This window comes from Acinonyx jubatus, chromosome A1 (assembly GCF_027475565.1).
Source record: "Acinonyx jubatus isolate Ajub_Pintada_27869175 chromosome A1, VMU_Ajub_asm_v1.0, whole genome shotgun sequence".
Lineage (NCBI taxonomy): Eukaryota > Metazoa > Chordata > Mammalia > Carnivora > Felidae > Acinonyx > Acinonyx jubatus.
Genome location: NC_069380.1, coordinates 120,839,506 through 120,866,131, shown reverse-complemented (window position 1 = coordinate 120,866,131; position 26,626 = coordinate 120,839,506). Strand labels below are relative to the sequence as shown.

The window sequence follows — 26,626 nt, the reverse complement described above, 5'->3', positions numbered from 1 at the left end:
ATACAAGAAAGATAGATAATAGATAACAGATAACAAATGGATCAAAATGGCAAAGCTGACAAATGAAATGACAAGCCCAAGTCTATAAACAAGTAAATAAAAATTGATTGCACAATTAAAATTATTATATTACCTGAACTATATATTAAGGAAAAGTTAGATATATAATCCTTGAAAAGTATAAAGGACAGCTTATGTTCTAAAGCAAGCTATAAATTAATATAAAGCTATACTAAAAACATATCAAAAGGTAACTCATGAGATTGGGGATAAAAAACACATGCAGAATGCATTCAGTCTACGGTCTTATCTGTTCAAGCAGGAGCTATACGACTGGCTATTCAAAACCAATGTCTCCTGTGAACTTTGGGCAGACCAGTTTACTATGTAGACACAATCAATTACTATACTTTATCCCTAAAGGGGAATCTAAGCCACCAAGGCTTTACCTCTCAGGAAATGACTTCAGCCATGAAGAATTATAAATGACTTGCAAAAAAAAAAAAAAAGAACCCATGGATTTGTAGCAGGTGTGGTACTTAGAGACCGATCTGGTGGTTTTCCACATTAGCCAGGATAAAAACTGAAGTCTAACCTTGACTTCTGATCATCACCCTCCCTCCCAGTTGTGGAACCTGGAACTTGTCTTGCCTGAACTCAGGATCTCATACTTTGCTCAGAGTAGGATGACATCAGACCTTTGGAGTTCCCCAGACCCTTGCATACTTGTGGTCTGCAGTATTTATTTTCTCATTTTAGGTATCAGCTTTTGAGGGAAACTCCAGGTGGTAAAGTTGCATTTCCAATTGGGAATCAAACAGCCTCTTCCATATCTTTTAAACAGGGTCTCAGTTGGAACCAGCCCAGCCAGGCTCATGTAGGAAACAGGAAAGATTCAGGAGACTACTCCACAGAAAATGAAGTTTCTAAGTCAAGCTGGTTTTCTGTTATCCACATTCATATTATCTAGTAAAAGTCTATGTCTAACTAGTGTCCGGGTTTCCAATTTTTTAAAAATTAAAACACAGAGGAAAGAAAAAGATCAACTAACATCCCTTTATCCAGACAACCCCAGTTAACATTTTGATATATGCTGGTCCAGACTTTATTCATATGTAAATACGAGATGGAACTGTATTTTTCTTTCACAGCAGTAATTTTCTCTTGTAGCACATATTGTATCACCTGAGTTGTAAAACTTAATTTATTATAACATGTTTTTCCATTTAAATAAATATCTCTCTGTCATCATTTTAATGTATTATATAACTGTAATGTTATATATATCATATTACAATAATTATATATCACAATATATTATACATTATATACTATATTATACAATGGTATATATAACATTATATATGTTTAGTTATGATTTTAGGGTATTTCTTCCTCATGACTATATGTAGTTCTGTGATGACACCCTTAAAAACTTTTATGTTTATTTCCTTAGGTTCAATTCCTACAGGTACAATTGCTAAGTTAAAGCAGTTCCAGAATCTTTAGGGTTTGGATGGTTAGACAAGTTGGCATCTAAAATGGCCTAAGAGTCTTCATTTTCTTTCATGCTCAGAATACCATTGATTTTTAGAATTTCTGACTATTTGGTGAGGGGATAGTCTCATCTCCATAGATCATCTCTTTAAAGACATGCAGTTTTTCATATTTTAACATATCTGAAAACAGATTGCATCTTGCAGTAGATAGTGACTCAACATTGCATTTCGGTTTAATTGGCCGTGTTTTCTTCTTTCCTAGTAGCACATGGAGTAGCAGTGTGCCCTCTGATCACTGGCATCTTCGATTGAGTGAAATACTGTATTCAGTCTAAGCAATTTTAAGTTTTGGCCCTGCTTTCCTCGCCACCCACCAAGCTTCTGGGACCAGTTGCCCTTGCTAACTACTTACAGTGTGCTCAAAGTATGTAAATTCAATTCAACTTTTATTCACGTTGCCGTGCATATGGCTCGGGGAATACAAAGACGAACATGACAGTGAAGAGAAAAACTTAATTAGGAAGGTCACTGCATAAAATATTGTAATGAATTTTACCTCGAAACCTTTGCGGAACGAGGCAGGATATAAATAAATAAAAACATTATCTATACAGAAGCCAAATAGACATTAATCTTAGATCATCTGTCGCACATGTTTCCTTTGTTGACACAGATAACCAAGCGCTCCTCTGAACTTCCCGCATTTCCTTGAAGCCTTTCTCTTCTGGAAAGTATAAATGCTGCTCACTTAACTCCAAGGGTGTCTCCTTGCCTCCAGCTTTTTACCCAGCCACATACTGCTCAGCCCTCAAATCCCAGTTCAGAGACTACCTCCTTTGGGAGATGGCTCTGGCTCTGTGTCTCCTTTCCTCTCTCCTGCCTTCTGTCAGTATTGCTTCCACAGTACGTAGTACACTCAAAACCACACGTTGTGGTAATGCCAGAAGGTATCTGGAGCATTCCCAACTGGATCCAGGGGGTAAGACTGCCCCATCTCCTCCACGTGTTACCTATCTGTCCTTGGGTGAGTAACTCTTAAATCTCAGTTTTCTTATCTGCAAATTGAAGTGACCACTGTCTTGTTCAAAGGTTTGTTTTAGAGAATCCACTTTAATAAAACATATAAAGCACTTAGCACAGGTGCTGCCACTGGAAAACATTGGGGAAAAAAATGCTAACTTACTGGTTCTCTGTCTCCCCAGCAGACCAATGCCCTCCCAGAGAGTATAAAGTGTGTCCTCTATGTCTATGATCCTAGTTACCTGGTATGGAGCAGATTCTCAGTACAGATGTGTTAAAGAGCTCATACATAAAAACTAAGCCCCCAGCCTTACGGGTTAAAAGAAATTAGGCAACAGACTTCTCTTTTTGGCTCAGGAGAGCTCTTCTGCTTTCTGCATGGTCTGTCTACAGAGAAAGGTTTTGTTAGTTGGTGGCTAGTGATATGAAAAGTAATCAAAAGGACTGCAAGATCTCAATACACCGTTCTCTTTGTTATTTTTAGTTTGTTTGTTTATTTACTTTTTTGGGGGGGAAGGGGAGAGAGAGAGAACCCCAGGCAGGTTCTGAGCTGTCAGCATAAAGCCCAATATTGGGTAGAACTCAAACTGTGAAATCATGACTTGAGCTGAAACCAAGAGTCAGACGCTTAACTGACTGAGCCACCCAGGAGCCCCTAAACCATTGTTTTTTTTTAACAAATAAAAAAAAACACAGTCATAATAATTGTCTAGGGGTTGAGGTTTTTTTTTTTTTTTTTTGTCCTTGCTTACCAGGATTCTTAAGGCTGCTAACAAAAACATGGTTATCTCCTGTATTGGTAACCCTTGTGTATGGCTATTTATTTCATTTACTTCCTGTGTCCCCTCAGAGGGGGATGTGATAGTAATTTAAAGATCTTATTAAGCAACATGAATGATCAGGACAGTGTACCAGCAGATGGAAAGACTAGCTAAAATGATATTTTATCAAGTGACTCCACTGCTTATATTGGGAAATCTTTGCTGTCTTGGAACTAGAGATATGACCAACCGCCCATATGGAATATGTGACTGAGACACTTCAGGAAGTTATGCCACCCCACAATGTCAACACATCTAGCCTTGCTGATGCCTAAAATGATGGTGATAGAATTTATGTTCTCTGAGATATTGTTCCATGTGGAAATGCCATTTTATTTGACCATTGCAGAAGGAACAGCCATAGCTCCCATTAATTGAATACTCTGATCTGCCACGTAGAGTCATGTCCAGTCATCAATTTTTCAATCAGCCTTATGAAGTAGGTATATTTCCATTCCATTTCTAGATAAGGAAAACAAGGCTTCCAAGTGAAATGACTTGCCCAGGCAGTTGGGAAAGATCAGAACTGCGAATCAAACTCAGCAACATCTGACTCTAAGCCTATGCAGACCTCAGAAGTCATGTCTCAAATCAGCATGGTTCTAAGATTTGCTCACTTCCCCAGCCATGTTTTCTACCAAACTTCACACCTAAGACACACCAAACTTCTTTTTAGTTCCTCCAATATACCAACTATCACAGTTTTTTTCTTCCTCTTTGCCATTCCCCTTTGCTCTCTGGCTTATCTTTTGGGCCTCAGCTAAAATGCCACTTCCTCAGAAGATTTGCTTCCTGACAGCTCAACACCGTCCCCAGATGCTGTTGGACAGCCCCACCAAGTGCTCCCAGAGCTACTTGGCCATCCCTCATATTGGCATGGCTCATTCGGCATAGCCATGTCTGGTATAATTCCATCCTTCATTGGACTGTAAGTAGCACAAGGGACTGGCTGTCAGTTGCTCTGGTTTTTCCTGTTGTATCTTCAGTGCCTGGTAACTGGTAGACGTTTAGTACAGAGTGGTGGAATGGATGAATAAATTCACAAATGAATCAACAGTCACTGGTAGAGTAGGAACACACTGCAGCAGGAGAGTGACGAAGTCCCATCTATTTTTCCACACCAAAGGCAAATCCTTCCCTCCTCATAATTCTGTATCCAGGCTAGCCCTGCCTCATTATGGACATTACCAATTAGCAGTCTGGTTCACAATAACACCGCCTTTCACTTAAACATTTGTTGTTTCCTCTGATTTCTATTTCAACTTTGATGAAATAGGATCCAAGTTTCAAATATTTGGCTTTAAAATTTGAGCTACAGCTAAAACTAGAAAAGTTGTACATACATTCTTTGAGGCCAGAGCCTCCCTCATTCACTTACCTACACACACACATACATGCATGCACACACACACACACACACACACACACACTTTATTTTCCCTCGCTTGTTAAAGATTACCTCCTCTGGTTTCTCATAGGTTCTGTTTCTTGCAGTAAGCCGTATGCTCATAGAGTACATGTGTTTCATTTTGCTTCTATCTGAATGCTTGGAAATCTGCCTGAAGTGGAAATTTCAGAACAAAACAAAATGGTAATCAATAGCATCACAAGTGTGGTTGATAGCGGGGTTTTTTCCCTTTTGTTTTTCCTCAAAAAGTAGGCACCATAACCAAAATGCTTATGTGGCAGAGAATGAAAAAAAAAAAAGCAACCCTCTCGAATAATCATAAAAAGCCTTCTGATTTTTAGAAGAAATAATTAAGGTGAGGTTTGACCTGCTCACTAATCAGAGGATTGGGTTCCCAGAACACAGACTTTGTGCTATTCTACTTAACCAAAGAGCAACTTGGGCATTTATCCAACGTACTCCTCAAGGATCTAATATGTTAATTGAAAAAAAAATCTTAGGAAATAACTTTACAAGCAAACAATTCATCCAATTGGAAACACATGGGATTATTTTCCAATCTCTTTTACTTGAAATCTCAGCTGCTGATTGAAAGGATTTTTTTTTAAATCAGAATTTTTCAAAGTACACACAGAATTAGTTACAATTCCAAGGTAGAATACAATTTGCTTTAATTAAAACAACATACACTCTAATTCCCACATGGACATTTTAGATTTTCGCGTGCTTAATGCTGTTACAGGTAAAGAAACATTGTTTTCTGAGCTGTCCTTCCAGATTCTCAAGGCCTCCCTCTTACCTCCACAGCTGTAATATCTCTGATGGATATAGCTTTCTCTACCGGCCCTCCTTCTCAAGGTTCTCTTGAGACGCTTCCACATTCAGTATTTCTTGACATGCACTAGGCGATTAGCTTCCATTTTCTCACTGCTCTGTGACCTTGCTTATCCTAATCACAAATGTGATGTGCATAAAGAAGCTCTCAGCAGGGGGAAAGGGCTTAGTCACCTGGACCACTAGACCCTTCAGTCTCTTCACAGCATCTGTTGTCCAAAGATTGGATATCTTAGGTAATTTGATTGATCCCTTAACACCAAGACAGAAAACTGAGGGGCCAGCTGATAACCTGATAACCTCTAGAACACAAAAGGATTTGAATTGGAGAATCTTGATTCCCTGGGGTCTAGACAATTGAGTCCAAACTGAACATACTAAGGAAGGACCAAAGAGTTTGGAACTCTCCCGATGCCTAGGGAGGGCCGTTGGGAAATAAACCACATTGTTGCTAATGACCAGACCTGGAAAGTGGCTGGAGGTTGGGGGAGAGAATTTAGATTAATCCTTTCCCACCCACACTACAGAGACAAAACTCACACAGAGATAGGCACACTCACGTACAAGCAGAGCCCGCTGTGCCTTCACACAGTTGTCTTCTAGTCTCCATTGAAGATTTGAGGACATAACTTCTTTATTAGTCATTAAGATAATTAACACGAGTTTCGCATTTAGAGTCAACTCTTGATTATTCATGAAAGAGCAAGCCAAGGTGGGACTAATGAAAACCTATAGAGAATTCTTGAGCCTCACAATTTCAGTCCTTTGTACCACCCACCTAGGCATTTCCCATGCCTGCTAGTGAGTGAGGAGGTAAAAATGGCCCGAGTGTCCTCCCCTGTAACTCTTGCTTACCTTCTGCCAGAGTTGCTAAGAACCATGAAATGTCTCAGAAGCCAAGAATTTGATAAAAAAGGAAGATGGCATCTAAATAAATCCCTATAGGCAAACAATCCCTAAATGTTTGAATTCGTGCCATAGCGTACCCTTGACTGGGCTTAGATTCATCAAGAAAATGCTTCCCATTTAGAAAACAGATTATTGAGAGTGGGTACTGTTTCTGGACATTTCCAAGGATGTCGTGAGGAGCAGGCATTCTTGTTAAGAAACTGTTTGAAGTTGCAGGGAGGTCACCCATCCTCTTACCTCCCTTTCCCATTGTGCAGCAGAAGAATAATAAATAGGTTGGTTCTGCGTTCAGCAACATTAAGATAGTGAACAAAAGCATGCACGCATAAAACAATTTCATCACATTGTCACTTGCCAAGGTATTATTGCAAAAGGATCTGGTTTGAGTTACAGAGATATCACTTTCCCCTTTCAACTATAGTTATTGAGAAGAACACTAAAAAATTTTTTTTGGCAAAAGGGGACACAATTTTCAGGCTAGTTTGCAAGGTCAAATGAACACCAATGAAAATTTATATTCACTCAGCATGTGGGGAGTTTTATGTCTGGAAAAGGACTTAATTATGGTAGGGTAAATAATTGAGTTTTTACAAGTTAAAGTAATAGCATGCAGTATTGGCCGAGCATTTTTCTGGATGTTTAGTTATACCCAAGAGATTTGTCTCTGCCCTCCAAAAGGAGGGAGGTGGAGAAAGAGTACAGAAAAGAGAATTTTTAGACTAACATGTCAACTGAGAGAAATGAAGGTAGGCTTCAGCAAGAATGAGAGCATTTGGGGGCAGGGGGAAACACAATACCATTAAGAGCCAAGTATGGATCTTTTCTTTGAGTTTTTAACTCATGTCTCTTTATCCTCCGAGTTGGTCAGCCACATCCACCTTAACCTCACTGCCCTTTGTGTGTGTGTTGGGGGTAGGGTACTGGAGAGCAGAGATCACTGCCCCAACCCAGAAAACCTATTCAAAACAGGCTGGTCACTTCCCCCTGAATCCCAGGACTCAAATAATTGCAACTTCCTTCTTCTCCAGACCCCTGGATCATTGCTGGAATCCCTCTAAAACCACGTTCCTCTCTCTCTTCAAAAATGAAATTATAAATTGAGAGCTCATCCTCTAAATAAAGGCCCACAGGGGTTGGTGTTATTTAAAGCAGTAGAGATGCTATTTCTCTCCTATATTCCTCACAACCAGCCACATGGTCTTTTCTTCTAATCCTGATCAAGCCAAGCTTGCTTCTACTGTCACAACTGTGCTTTTGATGTTCCCCTGCTGTGATGCTCTTTTTTTTCAGAAAGATCTTTGCTTGGCTGGTTCCTCACTGGTCTGCTCTCATTACAAGTGGCCACTTCTCTGAAAAGTGTTTCTGGACTAATCAATCAGAAGCCCACCTCCTTTCCCCTCTATCACCTAAGACTGATTTGTTTCCTTCATACCACTGTTACTATCAGAAAATGTTCGCTTATTAGTTCACAAGTTTCTAGTTGGTCTCCTGCTTATATAGAACATCAGCTCTGTGAAGGGAGTCCAATTTCTATTTCTGCATCTCTGACATCTAGAATAACATGTGGACGATCATAGGCATTCAAATAATTATTTAATTAAAAAATTGTGGGGGTGCTTCTTATGTACTAGACACTATTTACATATATTATTTTATTGAATCCTCACCTCAAACTATTATATAGCTCCCATCTTGGTTTTACAGATAAAAGAGATAAGGCTTAGAGACAGGAAATAACTGTTAAGAGTCAAGATATAAACCCAAGCGGTACATTTCCAGAGCTCATGCTCACAACTCCGACTCATTTTTTCTTATACATTGTATATAAACCAGTTTCCAGTTCCACATATAAGGAGCTTAGACACTGCCATTCCATCCCAACAATAGGTGAAAAGCTGAATGTACTGAAAAGTACACAACTCTTCTTGGATTTGTAGAAGAAGGGAGGGTGCAGGAGAAACGGCTGCCCCCCCGGGATTGGAGACAGAGGTGAATGTAGGAAGTGTTGGCTTACTGGAGCAGAGACTCACAAGGGGAAGCAGTTTGAGGAACCAGTGTCAGGGTAGGAAAACCTGAACTATAATTGACAAGTGCCTGGAGGCTCAGTGTGGACATCTCTGAGAGTTAAAAAGTCCAAGGGTACCCAGTCATGGAGGGGAAGGGGTACAATTTATGAAAGTTACCTCCAAGAAGTCAACTAGGTTCTCACAGTAAATATCAGACAAAAATCCCCTTGTTCTTCCAGCAAGAGAGGGGAATAGAACCATTTTGAAATATGCCAGAGCATTCTTCTCAGCAAGACCTGCCTGGTTAAGAAGTTAACCAAACTGCAATGCACTGGAGTTTTATCAGAACTTAACTGACCTGGGGACAGGGAAATACCCACTTCTAGTCAGCTCTACCCTTCCACATGAAAGGTGGGAAATAGTCAACTCTAGCCCACTCTAGCTATCCTGTCCTACCTAGGAGACAAGGAAAAAACTGAGAAGCACTTGTGAAGTTCACGGGCCAGAGGCATAGGCTCACTAATAGATGAATACCTAATCATAGGACTGCTGAACACTTCCCTTCCCCTCACGTATTTTCATCTCATTCCTAAAGGCCTGTTTTTAGCAGTTCCTTTTACCCAGTTCATCATGCCCAGCTACCAAGAAAAAATTATAAGACATACTAAATTTAAACAAACAAACAAAAAAACCCCACAATTTAAAGAGACTGAATAAGTATCAGAACAAGATATGGAAAGAATGTTGCAATTAACAGATTATCAGACTGGGAATTTAAAACAATGATCATTAATATAGTCGGCGCTCCCATGGATAAGGTAGACTGCATGCATGAACAGATGGATGGCAGAAGCAGAGAGTTGGAAATCCTAAGAGAGAACCAAAAAGAAATGCTAGAAAAAGAAAAAAGAAATGCTAGAAAAAGAAAAAAGAAATGCTAGACGGAAAAAAAACACCATGACATAAACGAAGAATGCCTTTGATGGGCTCATTAGTAGACTGGACATGGCCGAGGAAAGATCTCTGAACTAAAGGATATAGCAGTAGAATCCTTGGAAACTGGGAAGCAAAGAAAACAAGACTGAAAAGGCAAAAAAAATTGAACAGAATATCCCAGATGACTACAAAAGATGTAACATACGCATAATGGGAATACTGGAAAAAAGAAGAAAGAGAATGGAACAGAAGAAATATTTGAAACAATAATGATTGAGAAATTTCCCAAATTAATGTTAGACTCCAAACCACAGATCTAAGAAGCCTGGAGAATAACAAGCAGGATAAGTGTCTCCCCACCCCCACCCCAGACCCCTTCACCTAAGCATATACTTTTCAATCTACAGGAAATCAAAGATTAAAAAAAATAGTAATTCTGAAAAAAGCCAGAGAAAAATAAAGTTGAGTCAATTTCTTGCCTTAAGGACTTCTCAGAACCTTTAATATGCTAATGTACCCCAGGACTTGTCAAGATAAGGATATAATATCCCATTCAATTTTTCTTTTAACCACTGACTTCTTTTTCATGAAGATTTTCTTGACATTTCTTTGAACTCTGCTACCCCTGAAGTTTCTTTGGAAATTGTTCTCACATTCAGTCTGTGTCTTCAAAAACACCTACTTAGATATCAGAACCATAGATCCGCCACTGATTCAAATATTCATTCAACAACTGTTTTTTGAATGCCTATTATGCACCACTCACTTTTCTAGGAACTATGAGATGCCAGTGGAAAAGACAAAAATCCATGCCCTTTTTGAGTTACAACATTCTAGAGAGGGGCAAGATAAATAATAAGGACAATAAATAAGTAAATTCTATCATACCGTGGAAGGTGATATTCTCTGGGGGAGAAAGGAGAATATTGAAAATGATGAGATGTGGGTGGGGGTTAAAGAAGAGCCAGAAGGAATTGCAGTGAGGGAGAGGCAGATGGAAAGGATAGGTGTACGATTTGAAATAGGGTGGTCAAGGTGGGCTTTATTGAAAAGGTGGCATTTGAGCAACACCTTGAAGAAAGAGAATTAGCCACATGGATATCTGAGGAAAGAGTATCTCAGGAAGAGGAATCTGCCAATGGAAGGTATCTAGAAACCTGGCTTCATGTTTTCAAGAAGCATCAGACCAGCATGCCTGGAAAGGAATAAGAGGCCATATAGAAAAAGATGAGATTGGTAGATTAAGGGGGTTGCAGGACAGACCACGTAAGGTGAGTCATTGAAAAGCTGAAAGTATTATGCTGAGTGAAATAAGTCAGTCAGAGAAGGACAGATATCCTATGTTTTCACTCATATGTGCAACTTGAGAAACTTAATGGAGGACCATGGGGAAGGGAAGGGAGAAAAGGTAGTTACAAACAGAGAGGGAGGGAGGCAAACACAAGAGACTCTTAAATACAAAGAACAAACTGAGGGTGGATGGAGGGGGTGGGGGGGAGGGGAAAATGGGTGATGGGCATTGAGGAGGGCACTTGTTGGGATGAGCACTGGGTGTTGTATGGAAGCCAATTTGACAATATTATATTCACTAAAACAACAACAACAAAAACAAAAGAAAAGAGCCTTTGGCTTTTATCCTAAGTGAGATGGGAGGTAACTGCAACGTTTTGAGCAGAGGAGTGGCACAATTAGCCTTACTTTTAAAGAGAATCCTTCTGGCCATTATGTTAAGCATAGAATAGCAGGGATCAAGGAATGCTCTGAGTATAGAATATAAAGAAACAAAGTTAGAAGTAGTGAAATCAGTTGTAATAATACCCTGAGAGATGTTGTGGCTTACACCAGAATGGAGGCAGTGACGGTAAGAAGGCATAGGGTTCTGATTTATTTTCAAGGTAGCCAACAGGATTTCCTCACAGTATGAAAGAGAATGAGAAGAATTGAGGATGGCCCTAAGTTTTTTGGTCTGAGCATGTGAGAGAATGAATTTAACATCAGTCAAGATGGTGAAAGCCTATAGGGGTGGAAGAGGTTCCAAGTGGGAAATTAGGGGTTCAGTTTTTGGCATGGTCACTTGGAGATGTCCTTAAGACTTCCCAGTGGAGATGATATAGAGGGAGTTGGAGTCTGGGTGAGAAATCTAGTCTAAATATAGATTTGAGAGAGGCCAATAAATGGACAGGGTTTTAAATCATGAGAATGGAGGGGCGTCTGGGTGGCTCAGGCAGTTCAGCGCCTGACTTTGACCCAGGTCATGATCTCGCAGTTTGTGAGTTCGAGCCCCACCTCGGGCTCTGTGCTGACAGCTCTGATCCTGGAGCCTGCTTCAGATTCTGTGTCTCTTCTTCTCTCTGCCCCTCCCGTGCTCATGCTCTGTCTCTCTCTGTCTCTCAATAATAAATGTTTAAAAAATTTTTTAAAATCATGAGAATGGAGGAATCAGCATGGCAGTACTACGGAGATCCAGTAGAAAAACTGAAACAGAACTGAGCCTGAAACCCAAATAAAAAAAGGACATGTTTCTCAGGAAACCAAACCCAAAGCCTTGACTGGTGAGTAGAAGCAGAGCAGACAATAGGAAGAAAAATGAACTTCAGCTTTGGGAACTTGAAGAAGGTATGTCTAAGAGGTCTTGTCTCCCACATAATGGCTGCCTTGAGCTCTGTCTGAGGAAGATTCTGGGACTGTGTCTGGGTGGGGAAGAAATTAGTAATTAGTGTTATCTGTTACAGTTGTGGAGTACTGAGTGATGGCAGGCAGGGCAGCATCAGATTTTTACCATTCTTTGCCGCGAGGAAAGGCCACGTGACTAAGAATAAGCAGCACCTGACGTTTGGAGAGTTCACTGAACGTTTTCAACTTATTTCAAGTCAACTGGCTTGGTTTATAGCAATATCAGTGTAGAACTTGTTGCTGAAATTATCTTACTTATATAAGAATAATTTTACTGCTGTTGATCCATTAGCATATGTTGGACTTAAGTGTGTGAAAGGTGATCCATGAAAAAAATAGAGTAAAAGAAGTTCTGTCCTAAGCAGGATGGTCTACATAATTTGTGGACTCAGGGCCTGAATTGGGAAAGTCAAAACCCCAGGCAGAGTGGAACATGGAAAACAGCAGCCTCTCTGCCAGTGTTGAGGAGACTCACCCAGTTTAGACAGGTGGTCAACGCAAACACTCAACAAAGCTGTCAGTAGAAATGATCGTCCTTTAGGTGGACGGTTGGGAAGAATCACATTTGTGGTCAAAGACAGCATATCCCTGGCTGAGACTGTTTACGTATATAGTGGAGACTGAAGAGAGCCCAAGCCCTTCACATGCTTCTGGTTAATCCTGGGTCTGAGTGTGTGAGTGTAAGAGACTCAAAAGGGCCCAGAAGAAGTTAAAACCCAGGAGGCTTAAAGACAGCCTGGATTTTAAATGTGTTCCCCTACCCACAAACATATCCAACAGCAATGAATGGGAGCTTTACTGGTTCAAGGTGTTAGAGCACAGTAGATGTGCAATCATTAGTTGACCACCAAGCTGCCCAGACTCAGGAGTAACACCTAGCAAGCCAGGTTTAAAAATGAAGGATATATATTTAAAATCACAACAATTTATCAGAGACACTAGTGACTCGGGACACAAATATAGCCCAGGCAAGTTATTAAACAAAGCAGTAGCAACAACAACCTCCAAGAGAAAAAAAAATACCAGAATCAAAGTAGCTGTACTATATTAACTAGAATGTCCCATTTTTTAAGAAAAAAAAAATTAAGAGACTTGCCAAGAAACAAAGTGTGACCCACACTCAGGTAAAAGAAGCAATGAATAGAAATCATCTCTTCTGAATGGAAGCACTGAATAGAAATCTTCTGTTATCAGCTATTAGCAGACAAAGGAAGGCAACTACTATAAATATGTTCAAAGAACTAAAGGACACTTATTTAAAGAATTAAAGGAAACTAACAATAGATCAACAAATAGAGATTCTTAATCAGGATATAAGATTATTAAAAGTACCAAGTAGAAATTCTATACCTGAGAAGAATAATAGCTGTAAAAAAGAAAGAAAATTTCACTAAAGGGGCTCATCAGCAGGTTTGAGCATGCAGAAGAAAGAATCCGTGAACTATAAATTGGTAGAAATTATCTAATCTGAAGGATAAAGACAAAAACGAACAGAGCCTCTGAAAACTAGTGGGATAAGATCGAGCATAGCAACGTCCATGTAATGGGAGTCCCACACGGAGAGAAAAGAAAGGACGGAAACATTTGAAAAAATAATAGCCCCAAACTTCCTAAATTTGATTTTTAAAAGGCATTAATCTATATATCCAGAAAGTTCAAAGAAACCGAAGTGGGATAAATATAAATAGATCCACACCTTGACACATTGTAGTCAAACTGTGAAAAGCATAAACCAAAGAGAAAATCTTGGAAAAAACAGCAAGAAAAAACAACTCATCATCTATAGGCAAACATCAATCCAATGACCAGCTGGCCTCTCATCTAAAACCATGGAGGCCAGCAGGCAGGAGAAGGACATATTCAGAATGCAGAAAGAAAAGTAACTGTCAAACAAGAATTCGGTATCTACCAATACTATTCCTCAAAAATGAAGGCAAAATAAAGGCCTCCCCAGATAAACAAATATTGGGCAAATCTGTTGCTACCAGATCTGTCTTATGAGATATAGTGAAGGAAAGAAGTCCTCTGGAAAAGACACCAAAAAGCCACACAAATCCACAGGAAGAAATGCAGAACACTGCAAATAATAAATATGTAGGTTAGTATAAAATATTACATTAATAAACCTTTTTTTATCTTTCCCCAACTTCCTTAAAAGACATAAGAATGTATGAAATATTATTAACACTTTGGTGTTATATTTATAATCTGTAGACTGATTATACATGACAGTAATAGCACAAAGGCAAGAGACAATGGTATTATATTAGAGCAAATTTCCTAAATTTTCAAATTAATATTCATCTGAGGAAGTCTGTGTTAAGTTAAAATGCATGTTGAAATCCCTAGGGTGGCCACAAAGAAAATAATTCACAAAAAATATATACAGTAAATCCACAGAAGAATTGCAATGTCACACTAAAATATTTGTTCCATGCAAAGAAGGTGGTCAAAGAAGAGCAAATAGTCAAAAAGGACAAGAGACATCTAGGAAATCTAAGGTAGGTCTTTGGTAAAACTTCTCTTTTTGCTGTCATGTGATTTTGGTGAAGAGGGATCTAGAACAAACAGGGCGGCCTACTTAATTTGTGGACTCCGAAATGCAGGGTCCTTGTTCAAAAGGTATTAGGAGTTTCACGATGGTGGCAGCAGACTTTGGAAAAAAAAGAAACAAGGGGTCCTTCTGAGCCCAGGGCTCTGTGACTGCAGAAGTTACTTACTCATGAAACTGTCCCTCATGACAGGTAAGAAGCTATCGTATCCCAGGTTCCCGCTCTTTCAATAAGTCTCCTCTGGGAACATAATACCTTCTATTGTAGTCTTTCCCTGTTGTCTTTTCCTTTCCCATACTTGAATCCTGAGTCTCCAGCATTTGGGAAGAACTCAACCCTTCGCAATTAAAAGTCCACGAGATGGGATCCAAGCTCTTGTATCCACGTGAGCAGCTCTGACTACACTTTGCTACAGATTTTTTTGTTTTTGCATTAAAACCTGTAATTCCCTGCTTTGTGCTGACTCTGTGGTTTTCAAGGGCAGTTGGCATTTTCAACAAAGGCAGCAAGTCAGTCTCAAAGAAGAACATCATTCTAAGTAGCTGATATTCATTAACTCACCTGACAATGTGTAGTAAATAGGAAAGCCATGAAGGGTCTGTGTGGGATCATGCTGGCGCTAGCTGATGGACTTGTTAGGGTAGCCGTTACCTCGTGGTTCAGCTGTGCAATGATCTCATCGTGTCTTCATAATTAGTCTTTATGACTACCGCGCACATAATTGACTGGGATGCAGTTCACTAACGTCGGACACACCGGAGAGCACTCTGTGAGATCATGGCCCTAAATCAGGCCAGCCAGCTCTACTCAGGCTCTGACAGGTAAATTTTGCCTGCTTACACTTTATGATAAGCAATGGTCCCCTTTGGTCCTTCAGACCCTTGTCATACTTGCTGTTCTGAAAAAATAATACTAATAAGTGAATGTGATGATGAACATGGAACCAAGTTGTCACCCATGAATATTATGAATCTTTTGGTTTCAAGTCAGAGACAATCTAGGTCAAAACTGGCTTAATTCAAAAAGGGAACTTAGACCCTCGAGTAGCTGAAAAATAAAGAAATAGTCCAAGCTTTGAAACAAGGCTTAAGTGGCTCCGTTGTATCATCAAAAACATTTTATCTTCCTTTTTCTCCTTGGTCGTCTTGGTATCTTGTTTAACCCTAAGGTTGGGTTTCTTCAGAGTTCCAGAATGACTTCTCACACCTTGATCTTTCTTATTCTGTGTAAATGTCCAGCAAGGAGAGAGAGAATCGCTTTCCTTAAAGTTCGCTGAGCTAGAAAGCATTCTCCCCAGAAGCCCCCAGCAGACATTTCCTCCTTTATCATTCACCTGAACCACATCTTCTGACTTGAGTTAATTACAGTGAAAAGGCCAATGGGATGTGCTGCTTGGCTTAAAGCAATCAGGGTTCTCCTCTAGAGCTGAGTGGGCTGCAAGTTAGAAGCAGTTACCAGATGGAGAGAGAACACTGTGTGCTCAGAGGGTGAAGGCATCAAAAGGCCACTATTCCTACCAATGGTAAACATTGACTATTGTGAAGTCAGTGACCAGCAGGCCCTGAACTCCCCTCCATGTGACCCTAGAGCCAGGATGTTGAAGAGAGCAGGGAGGAGGTGCCGGGAACACTGGGCCACCTCCTACTATCTAGTTTGTAGTCCAACATGTGAGTGGCACCAATACAAATGAAAAGCCATCGATTGCGCCCAGTTGTGAATGATCATCCTGGCAGTCACTGAAGTAGGAGGTAGAGTCCCAGAAAGGTGTTTATTTTCTGATGTAAAAAAGGTAAGGGAAGCTCTTCTTGACATTTTTGGATAGCCAGTAGAAATTATAACCCTGAGCCCCATGCACACCTGGGAAAAATGCACAAGAAAGCAGAATCCATAAGGATTGAACCTCAACTACCAAGGGGACGAAGGAGTGAATTGATGTTAAGGTATTCACTGATTCCACTGACATTTATCAACACCTGCTGTGTACTTGACCTAGATGCTGCATGGGCTATATAAAGTGTAGCATGGTGTTTCAGAACACAGGCCTCGGAGTCTCTCTGACCTAGACATGAATCCCATGTCTTTCCCTCAGTTTTTGTGGGCCTCAACTGCCTAACATCTAAAGGGAGGATGTGCCTACCTCAGGGGTCTGTTGCGAATATCACGTGACAAAAAATAAATTTAAGAAAATGAAACACTTGCCCCCAGTGACTGGCACATTTATAATCCCAAGAAATGGTAGTTATCTCAATCACAACTAGTCATAGTGGTAGTTATTGTTGTCATAGGGTAGTAAGACATGGCTTCTTTTCTTCAGATGCCTGTCAAGGAGAGGAGCCATGAAACGTGTCCAGATACTGAATGTTGGAAGAGAAATAGAGATGAAATGACAGAAGTTTGCAGGAAGATGAAACTTTTCTGTGAGGGGAGCCGAAGAGCCTCCCTGATGGGCATTTTACATGCAGAAACTCCTGGGCTTGTGTTTAACTTTAGGAGACATCTTTTGGGTCTTTTCAAGAAACCAACTCTTTTTTTTTTTTAATTTTTTTTGATGTTTTTATTTATTTTTGAGACAGAGACAGAGCATGAGCAGGGGAGGGGCAGAGAGAGAGGGACACACAGAATCCGAAGCAGGCTTCAGGCTCTGAGTTTTTGGCACAGAGCCCGACGCAGGGCTCAACCCCCCGAGCTGTGACATCATGACCTGAGCCGAAGTCGGACGCCCAACCGACTGAGCCACCCAGGCGCCCCAGAAACCAACTCTTAAGTGTCAGTACAAAGGCTGTAAGAGCAAGCTACATGAGTAACATTGACACTTACTTACAAGTACATTCTCTCCAGAGAGGGCGACTTGCCGGATGTCTCCATTGCTCTGTCTTGCCTTGCGTGTGAGATGGTATTGTTGTGGCCTGTCCACGGGGTAAAAGGGAGTAGCTGCCTTATTCATGGCTCAGAATGGGGCTATTAGATTATACTCCCATAGGCTGCTGGTAATCTGTTTAACGGAGCTCAGTCGTTTGTCTTGTTTGCTGACTACTTAGCAGATGGATTTGCGATTTTCGTAATTACTGTATGAACGTTAATAAGACACGATATCTTTTATTAATTGCTATATCATGTGGTTTGTTTTCCAAAATAGCAAAAACTAGGATTTGCAAAATTAGCATTTGGAGGTTATTCGTTCTGGTTTACCCCTCTCTTGAATTTTTTACTCAAGAACAAAGACCAGAACCACTGGCTAATGTGGTCTGCTTAGCCAGAAACAGTTTCATTTAGAGAACTGCTCCTTTACACATTTTCCATTTTAATTTTCACTGAAGAGGTTTTGGTGTTTAAAGGATAAAATACTTTCAGAGAATCTATGTCATGCTGTAAGAATAATTTTCTAATAGAACTGAATGAGATTTGGACCTGATTTTCAGAGGTATGTGGGCACTGCTGATATATTCATTCCAACACACACACACACACACACACACACACACACACACCAGAGCATAATAGGATACAATGGTATGCCAGAGGCTGCGAGCAGATTGGTAGAAGTTTCATCCTGCTCTGTGTTTCTCTCCCCTCCATACACAAATGTAATGCAAGCCATCCTGAAAAGCCATTTCCTAGTAGGGACTGGAAGTCCTGTAGTTATGTAGCAAAAAACAGCATCTCTTCTGGGGTAACTCAGTCGGAAAGTACTTCTGAACAAAGCAATCAGGTGGCATGTTGTTACTGCCCTCCCTGAAGAACTCATTTAATGACTCCTAGGAGGGTACAGTTTCCTTTAAAGATCCACTGCCTACGGTGCTTTGAACTGCCTGAACATCTCATTGTTGACAGCTTCAACAAGCATTTCTTGAGCACACACTGTGTGCCTCACACTGTATTAAGCTTGGCAAAGGCTTTCTAGTGCACAGTGAAGACAGCCTGTGCCACAAGGGGTTTATAGCCCACATCCCTGGTTATTACGGGGGTAGACATGATGCCGACTTGCTTCTGCACTAAACTTAAACTAGCGGATAGACTCAAAGGAATAGTCTGCTTCTCTCTAACAACCTTTTCAGGGACTCAAATATATTCTAATAATTACTATAACTTTCATTTATTAAGTGCTGATTATGCACCATATGTTAAGTGCTTTACGTGTATTTTCTCACTGGCTCTTCACACAGACACACACACACACACATGCCATTGGTAATTATATCTATAAACCCATTTTATAGATGAACAAATTCTTGATTAACGTATAAAAATCACACAGCTGTTAAGTGGAAGAGCTGTGTCAGGGGTTGCCATTATATACAAAGTGGACTAACTTAATTTTGAATATTAATATTTAATTCAATAGCCATTTTTGTCTTATTACAAGCCACAAAATTGGGACTACTGAACTGTTTTCAGCTTAAGAGCTGCTATTCTGGCATAATCTATAAATTAAACACAAGGCTTTTCACCTGAGCATGTAGCAGGTTCTGGAGATACTGGTTAGCTGTCCATGGGGACCTCTTTACAAGCTGCGTCCCGTTGGGACAGGTGAATCTCTCAGTGTTGCCTCATTGAAAAGATGTATGACAGTAATTGGTTACTGCCTTGTGGAAGTGGGCATCAGTATGGGAGAATGTGCAGATTACTGCATCATGTCTCAACTGGGTGGTCTGTCACTCTGGCTCTTTGTTGCCTGGGCAACCTCTCCCAGAATGTGAGAAACTCACTTTCCCTTTTCTCATGTAGATCTGTGGGAAGAACTAAAAGTTGTAGCTATGGGTTGCCTGTTATCCGCTACCACCTATAGTGGAGAGACAGAAGCCATATTTGGGGAAAGCACTCCATTGTGCCCAAGGTGCAGAAAGACTCAGAATCACCCAGCATCTCTCAGGTAGCTTTGAAATCAGATGAGCGGAAGACCACCTTCAAGAATCCCAGCAGCTTTCTGTACTCAATTTTTCTGTAAGATAAATACTCCATAGTAATTCTCTTTATTTTTCCTGTTAGGGTTGGAGGATATTTTGAGAAGGCAGTGCTGTGGAATGATTGTAAACTTGGGTTTGGGCATCAGTCTTGGGTTCAAAGCTTAGCCTCACCATTGGCTCGGTGTATATCTTTGGGCAAGTTATTTAGCCCCTCTTAATCTGTTTCCTCATCTTTGAAATGGAAATACTCAAATATATATTTTGTATATAATTGATTTCCATTCATTTATTCAGGTCTACTCATATGACAGGCAATTAGTTCAATGCTTAGGGAAACAACTTTAATAAGAAGGCATGTAGCCTGCCAGCCTTCACAAAGGTTAAATCTACTAGAAAGGTACATATCTAACTAGTCACTACAGGTATTGAGTTACAAAAGAGGAAATAGAATGAATCATGGAAGCAACAACAGAGAACCCGACCTAGGTGGAACTGGAGACAAGTCTCCCACAAAAAAAAATCTTAAAATTTTGAGGGAAAGTTCAAATTAACCAGGTGAAGAGTAGAATAAATGTGTTCTCAAGGGAATGTATTTAAAAGCCTGTAGGCAAGAGAGAGTACAAAACATAAGAAGAACCGAAAGCATTCGAGTACAGATAAAACCAAAACATTGAAGGGAGGTGCAGAGTGCGCAAGGTGAGGTTGAGACATGCAAAGGTTGATGGCATCTTAGAGGGTCTCATAAACTCTGTCATTTGGACTTTATCCTAAAGGCAATGGGGAGTCCTTGAAGCGTCTCTGTGGGAGTGACATGGGAAAGAGTTGTAAGGATTGAATAAAATAATGTGTACAAAGGCTTAGCATAGTGTCAGTACCTCATCGCCACTCAGTAAATGGTATGTGCTGTTGTTATCATCTGTGAGTTCATTACTTTTGGCATTACCAACTTGAGTTAAAAGGCCAAAGTCTCTCTGTGCTCTATGGGAAGAGACTTAGGTTAGTTTGTTATGGAGCAAACACGTTAATTCTGAAAGGTTTGTAGAACCATTCTCAACACCATGGAGAAAGAGGTGGGAAGCCCAAAGGCAAATTTCACTTCATGTATATTCTTCCTCCTCTTTCTCCACGCCTCTGCCTACCACCTCCTCAGTGAATTCACATGCAGTGAAGTCATCCTACTTTCTGGCAGCTCTGTCAATTTCATAATGGTTTCTTTGCCGGGACCTAAATACAAAAATGCAGGTGGGCCAGATTATATGTTTTTGAGAAAAGGCAGTGGGGTGGGGAAGCTCACAGTTTGAGAGCCCCTATGAAAAGCACAGGTAGGTTGCAAAGCGACACGGGTCCATACGTGCTTGAGATGATTAACTTTTGTTTTGGCTGAGGGAGATGTCAGATTGCCTGGCTCTTTACTATTAAATAAATACTTTACGTCCTCGGGTAGCAAATATAATGTCAGGGCTCAGTAAAAGCTGAGGAAAGAAGAACTTAACATTCCTCCATTCATTAGACTGTTCACGTTCCTTGTCCTCTGGTGTGGCTACATTTAGGGTATACAGTAAGATTGGGCTGAAGGACTAAATGGTCAAAGTTGGCAGTCACTGTGGTGTTAGAATATGGACGGGCATCCAGGAGACAGATCATTTATTTGTAGCCCTTTTTGTTCATAAGAGAATGTGAAGAGACCAAATCACTTAGGTTCTGAAAATAACTCTGCCATTAACAGCATGTCCTTGGGAATAACTTTGAGCCTGTCTATAAGTAAGGATTCTTATCTATAAATTGTATTTCTTAATTGCACACAGAATAATTGATGGACACCAGTGAGTGGTGATACTTGTTTTCTTGGCTCTGAGAAATGTCATACAAGGAATGACCCCACCTGAGGCACCTACAGGCACTTGGTGAGAAAAACACCAACACAGGTAATGACAGCCAGGAGAGCATACGCCTCAAAGAATAGCACCAGAATAAACAACACAGTTACTCTGAAAAATGAAGAAAGCCAATATAGTTTAGCTCTGGGACATAGGCTTGTCATTAGACAAATCTGGCTTAGAATCCTGGCTCTGTCACCTATTAGCTGTGTGCATTGATTCATTTAATCCATATATCTTAGATGCCAGTCATATGCCCCATATTATGTTTGGTTATGGGGTTACAACAGCAACCAGGACATAGAAGGATGCAGAGGAATAACTTTTTTTCTCTGTCACTCTCTACTGAGTATGCATACTTATAATCATTTGATTAACTATGTATATGATGAGATCATACTATATCCTCAGAGAGATAGAATGTTCTCTGAGTGATGAAAAAAAAAGTAACATCTGGTTAGAATTTCCTTTTTTATTCTTCTGGGTTGGAAAGAATTTAAATAACTAAAATACCATTTTAAAATTTTAACACTTTGCCTCTTTTTGTTGTGGATTACGTGGTGTTTATAACAAATATTTGAATACTAACTATGGGACAGATGCTGTATAAACCACTTCAAAGTGAATAAAATTATTGATTTCCTTTAGAGATGTTATACTAATGCACTGTCTTCAAGGAGCTTTCAGTGGAAGTCATAGCTGGCCCCAAAGTGAAAGTCATGTGTTTTACAAGACCAGTTTCTATAAATGACTCCTCTATCATCCCTGGAAAGACAAGAAGCTTTTAGGATAATAAGGTCTAAGTTTTCTTAAGATGGTTGGCTTTCAAAAAAGGGATGAGGAAAGAAAGAGGCAGTGGAAGTGTGGAGATGGAGGTTTCCTTTGTTTTTGTTAATGATTTTTAAACATCAGCAAAGAGGAAGCAAGCACAAGAATTGGGGTAGAGGGGACGGAGTTAATAGAAGTTAATTTTTGGTACAGTGGCTCATAATATATAATAATATATGAACCAAACAAAATCATATCCTGTCAGGGAACAAAGGGCAGTTAATCCATTGTTAGAGCAGATTCCTTCTCTAAGTCAGCACCTGAATGCAACAGCTAAACTCAGGTAAAGGTACAGCAGCTTGATGATATAGCCTTAATGTCTAGGGTGCTGACATTTCACAGAGAGGAAACTTATGAAGAAGTCCTAACAGTGGAGGCAGTATGTGCTGTGGGGGGGGGGGGGGGGGAGGGGGAGAGGGAGGTGCGTAGGGAGGATAAATTCTTTTGATTGATGGGATGGGAGAGGGAAAAGGTACATGAATGAGAGAGAGCTAGATTTGCAAAGGGCTGTGGGAAGAATGTTTTCAGTTGAATGCCAGGATAAGCAATTTGGAATTTATTCTGAGCCCAAGGGAAGATATTGGAGGATTTTAAGCAGAAGAATGGCATGATCTAATTCATAACTGTTAAAAATGTTATTCTCTAGCTACTTGTGCAATATAGATTTCAAGGGACAAAAGTGGAAGCAGGAGGCCCAATGAGAAGGGGATGGTGATGGTGCCTTAGACATAAAGGGGTAGCGGTGAAGATAGACAAGGGCATATTTGAGGGCTATTTGAGAAAGTACATTTGCTGGATTTGCTGATAAAATAGATTTGGAGGAAAAGTAAAATGGAAAGAGAAAAATAATACCTTGGCTTTTAGCTCCAGAATGCATGCATTCTGAGACATCTGAATGAGAATGGCTTTTGTGGAAGCAAATGTCAATTCTGATGCAGAGAGTGGTGGGCTAGCCAGGGAGATACTTTTGAGCTAAAGGGTGACTTGAAGACCCTTTACCCCAAATTGTACCACACAAGATGGGCCAAGTCCTCATAGGGCTTTTTGGATCTCCCATTTCACTACCAAATCTGCTTCCTGCATCATCATGTAGCCAAAGAAGATGACTTTGTTGTAAAACCCCTTCCTATGATATTTATTCACCAGCGTATGACTTTTATTCTTTCCCAGTGTCCTCATCCATTGATGTTTCATACTTCACCCAGGGCCGACCTGGTCAACAATATATTTTTGCAAGAGCAACAGCTTCATTACTTCCTGTGGATATCTAATTAGTTACCACATTTGGAGGACTTTGTTAAGCGGTTTGTGCCATGACATCAAATTTGGAGATAGTTGTGAACACACCCTGAAAATGGAAGTCACCAGAGATAAGAAATGTGCCCATGAAAACATACAGACCATTAGCTTTTGAGTGTGACCTTTGAATAAGTTGTAACAAGGCACCAGGATGCAGTCCAGTGGTATAGTTGTGTAAACAGCCACCAACCTAACCATTGCTTCCCAATGGTCCCCATGGATGGTCTATGAACTCAAGTTACACAACCTTGACATATGAAAACCATGTGACTTTTTTTTGCATTTCATCTAGCTGTCTTGCTCATGATAGAAGGCCCTCTTTAGGGGAAAGAGAAATTATACTTCAACAAATCTTTAAAAGTATTGTAACATCCAAAATGTCAATATTGATTTGAAATGATTGCATCATTTTCTGGAATAATGATTTGTGTGAGGAATGTCATGAATTATAATTAATTTACATATGCATTAAAGTCCACTTTCAAAGAAACCCTCTTTTCTCTTTCAAACATTAGAAATTAAATATTTATACTTGTTGTGATTTCATATATACATAGCTAATATTGTCTCTCAAAGCCACCTGCTCTCCACCATATGTCATTTTCTCTGCTGATTCTTTGTAACCCATAGATTTGGAATTGGGTTAGCCCCAGGGGAAAATCCTACCAAAGACCACATAAGTGGCAAGTGCAGGGCATTAACTAACTCCATTTCAGTAGAACACAGGAGGTAAATTGGGATTAAATAGTCCCATTGCTTTTAAGGATATCTGCTTATAGTTTAAATTCATTAAGGAATTGAGAATTTAGCTTTTAGTCCTTAAATTACTGAGTGGTAACCAAAATATATTTATTGTATTTATTTGAGATTATGGTCAAGTTCCTCAAATTCTCCATGTCTCAATTCAGTTTCATCTTTTAAAAATAGAGATAATCATATAAGTCAAGAACCATGTCTTATAGGGTCCTTATGGGTAATGGTAATTGGGAGATTGGGGGGCTGAGGGAGTTGTTTCAATGTGACAGATTTAGAAAAATCATTGAAAATCAGGAAATAAAAAAGGAGGCCTAGTATGCAAAGAGAATTTTTGTCTTCCTGGAAATCCATATTGGCCTCTATTTCTCTCTATTCTTACTAAGTAGAGAATGTCCTTGAGTATTTCTGCCTTGGGTAGGACTAGTTTGAAAGTTTGGTCTAAAATGACCAGTCACAGTAGTAATGGGAGATAATAGTAAGCCTCAGGGATCCTCCCTGCCTTTCTCGAACACAGGGCCTATTCCTCCAGGCCAGTTACATGTGAAGAACACCTTTTCCAAAACTCTACTTCTTTCTCTCTGCATTCTCCCATCAGCCTAAGTGATGATAACAAGAACAAGTATTTGTTTAGCCTGGTTTTTGTGTTAAGTACTTGTCTGTATTTGTGCTTCTCAGCTCATAGCAAATGACTCTTCAGCGAAATATAAACTCAAGCTTACCTCCAAAACAGGCTACCCTCATGAATAGACAGTCTCTACACAACAACTACACTTCAAGAATGGCTGAAATGAAACATTAGGTAGGGATTTGCCTACTGGACTGAACACATGATATTTTCAACAACATTTCCTGCATGTTAAGTGAAAGTTCCTTGGGCACAGATAGGATTTTAACATAACAGTATACAGTCTCCCAAAGAGCTTGGGACTCATCTTTTTTCCTATGATATTTCCATGCCAAGGTAATACCTAGCACATATCAGTGACTTACTAAGTGTTTGTTATGAGTGAGAATGAATAAGTGAATAAATGAATGAACAAGTGAATATTGAAAGAACAGAAAAGATTATGGACTAGGTCCCTTTTTGCAAATATGCAGAATGCCTCAGCATCCTTCCTCTCTTCTTGCTCTCAGTCAGTGAGAATATTGGTTTTCTCCCCTCTACTCTTCATTTTATAGCTCCTACTCATTCTTTAGGTGTTAGAGCTCAGAGTCACCTCATGTAGGAAGTGACCACTGGTTCCTCAAATGAGAAGACCATTCTCCTTAGGGTATCTTATCCCTCTCCTAGGGAACTGAAGTTATGTATACTTAAGTTGGAGCTTTGTGCAATGATTTGCCTCCCACCACACTATGCTGATAACAGCCTAACTGCAGAGAGTGTGCCTGTATTCACTGTGTATACCCAGCCGAATTTAGTGTGCTACCTGTTCTAGATGCTCAACAAACAGTGGTGAGCTAATAAACATGCAAAGAAGATGACTGTTTATGGAAGAAAATAGGAACTAAGTGTGGCCATATAGAAAGAGGAATCATTTGGGCTCACTACTTGGAAAATAAGCAATAAGAACTTGTGATTTTGTAACTTACCATAAGAAATAGGTATATTTGGTCTTTATCCCTACTTTTGTCACTGAGTTCCCAAAACCCTGGGGATTTCCTAAACAGTGAGAGCCATAAGTGTCTTTTGTTATATAATGAGGTGACTTTTAGAAATCACTAGAGGATGGGGGCTGGTTGCCATCGAAGACAAGCATGTGACCAGTGGTTGGAACTTTTAGTCCCAGCTCAACCTCCAGGGAGGGGGAGAGGGACTGAAGGTTTATTTCAATTGCCAGCAGTCACTTATTTAATCAATGATGCCTATGTAATTAAGCTTCCATAAAAAATCCAAAAGACAGGGTTTGGGGAGCTTCCTGGTTAGTGAATACATGGAGATTTGCGGAAAGCATTACCCTCAGAGAGTTCATGGGGGCTCTGCACCCTTTTCCCATACCTTCTTTCATCTGGCTATTCCTAAATTATATCCCTTCATAATAAACTGGTAATCTACTAAGGAAAATGTTTCTTGGAGTTCTTTGAGCTGCTATAGCAAATTAATCAAATGTAAGGAGGGAACCTCAAATGTATATGGTAGATAGTGTCAGAATTGAGTTGAATTTAACATAACCAGCTGGTGTCCAAGCATTGGTTTGTATGGAGAAACCAGTCCCCTACATCAGAATTGGTCCCAGAACCTTTTAGAACTATTAATACAAAAGGCTGAGGATAGCCTTATCAAAGATGGAGCAGGGACAATATTAT

General features: G+C 40.0%; 1 protein-coding gene and 1 long non-coding RNA gene across 17 annotated transcripts in view; one reads left to right on the top strand and one right to left on the bottom strand.

The window, feature by feature from the left end:
- The window catches only part of LOC106984956 (uncharacterized), a 50,373-nt gene extending 34,219 nt beyond the window's left edge, over positions 1–16,154 (bottom strand). For 2 of the 6 annotated variants that reach the window (XR_008298601.1, XR_001431801.3), the window contains exon 1: positions 15,220–16,139. This is a non-coding gene — a long non-coding RNA (uncharacterized LOC106984956). Of the gene's footprint in view, positions 1–4,799; positions 4,900–6,146; positions 6,880–15,219 lie in introns of those variants that run through there. The other 4 variants (XR_008298603.1, XR_008298605.1, XR_008298600.1 and 1 more) reach the window with 4 other exon arrangements.
- The window catches only part of PPP2R2B (protein phosphatase 2 regulatory subunit Bbeta), a 507,195-nt gene that overhangs the window by 179,631 nt on the left and 300,938 nt on the right, over positions 1–26,626 (top strand). For 3 of the 11 annotated variants that reach the window (XM_053222777.1, XM_053222772.1, XM_053222751.1), the window contains exons 1-2: positions 11,870–15,479; positions 21,368–21,487. The exons of 5 other annotated variants lie outside the window; for them this stretch is intronic. The gene's annotated coding sequence lies outside the window, so the exon portion shown is untranslated. Of the gene's footprint in view, positions 1–11,868; positions 15,480–15,597; positions 16,448–21,367; positions 21,488–26,626 lie in introns of those variants that run through there. 3 more of the 11 variants (XM_027042197.2, XM_053222757.1, XM_053222767.1) reach the window with 3 other exon arrangements.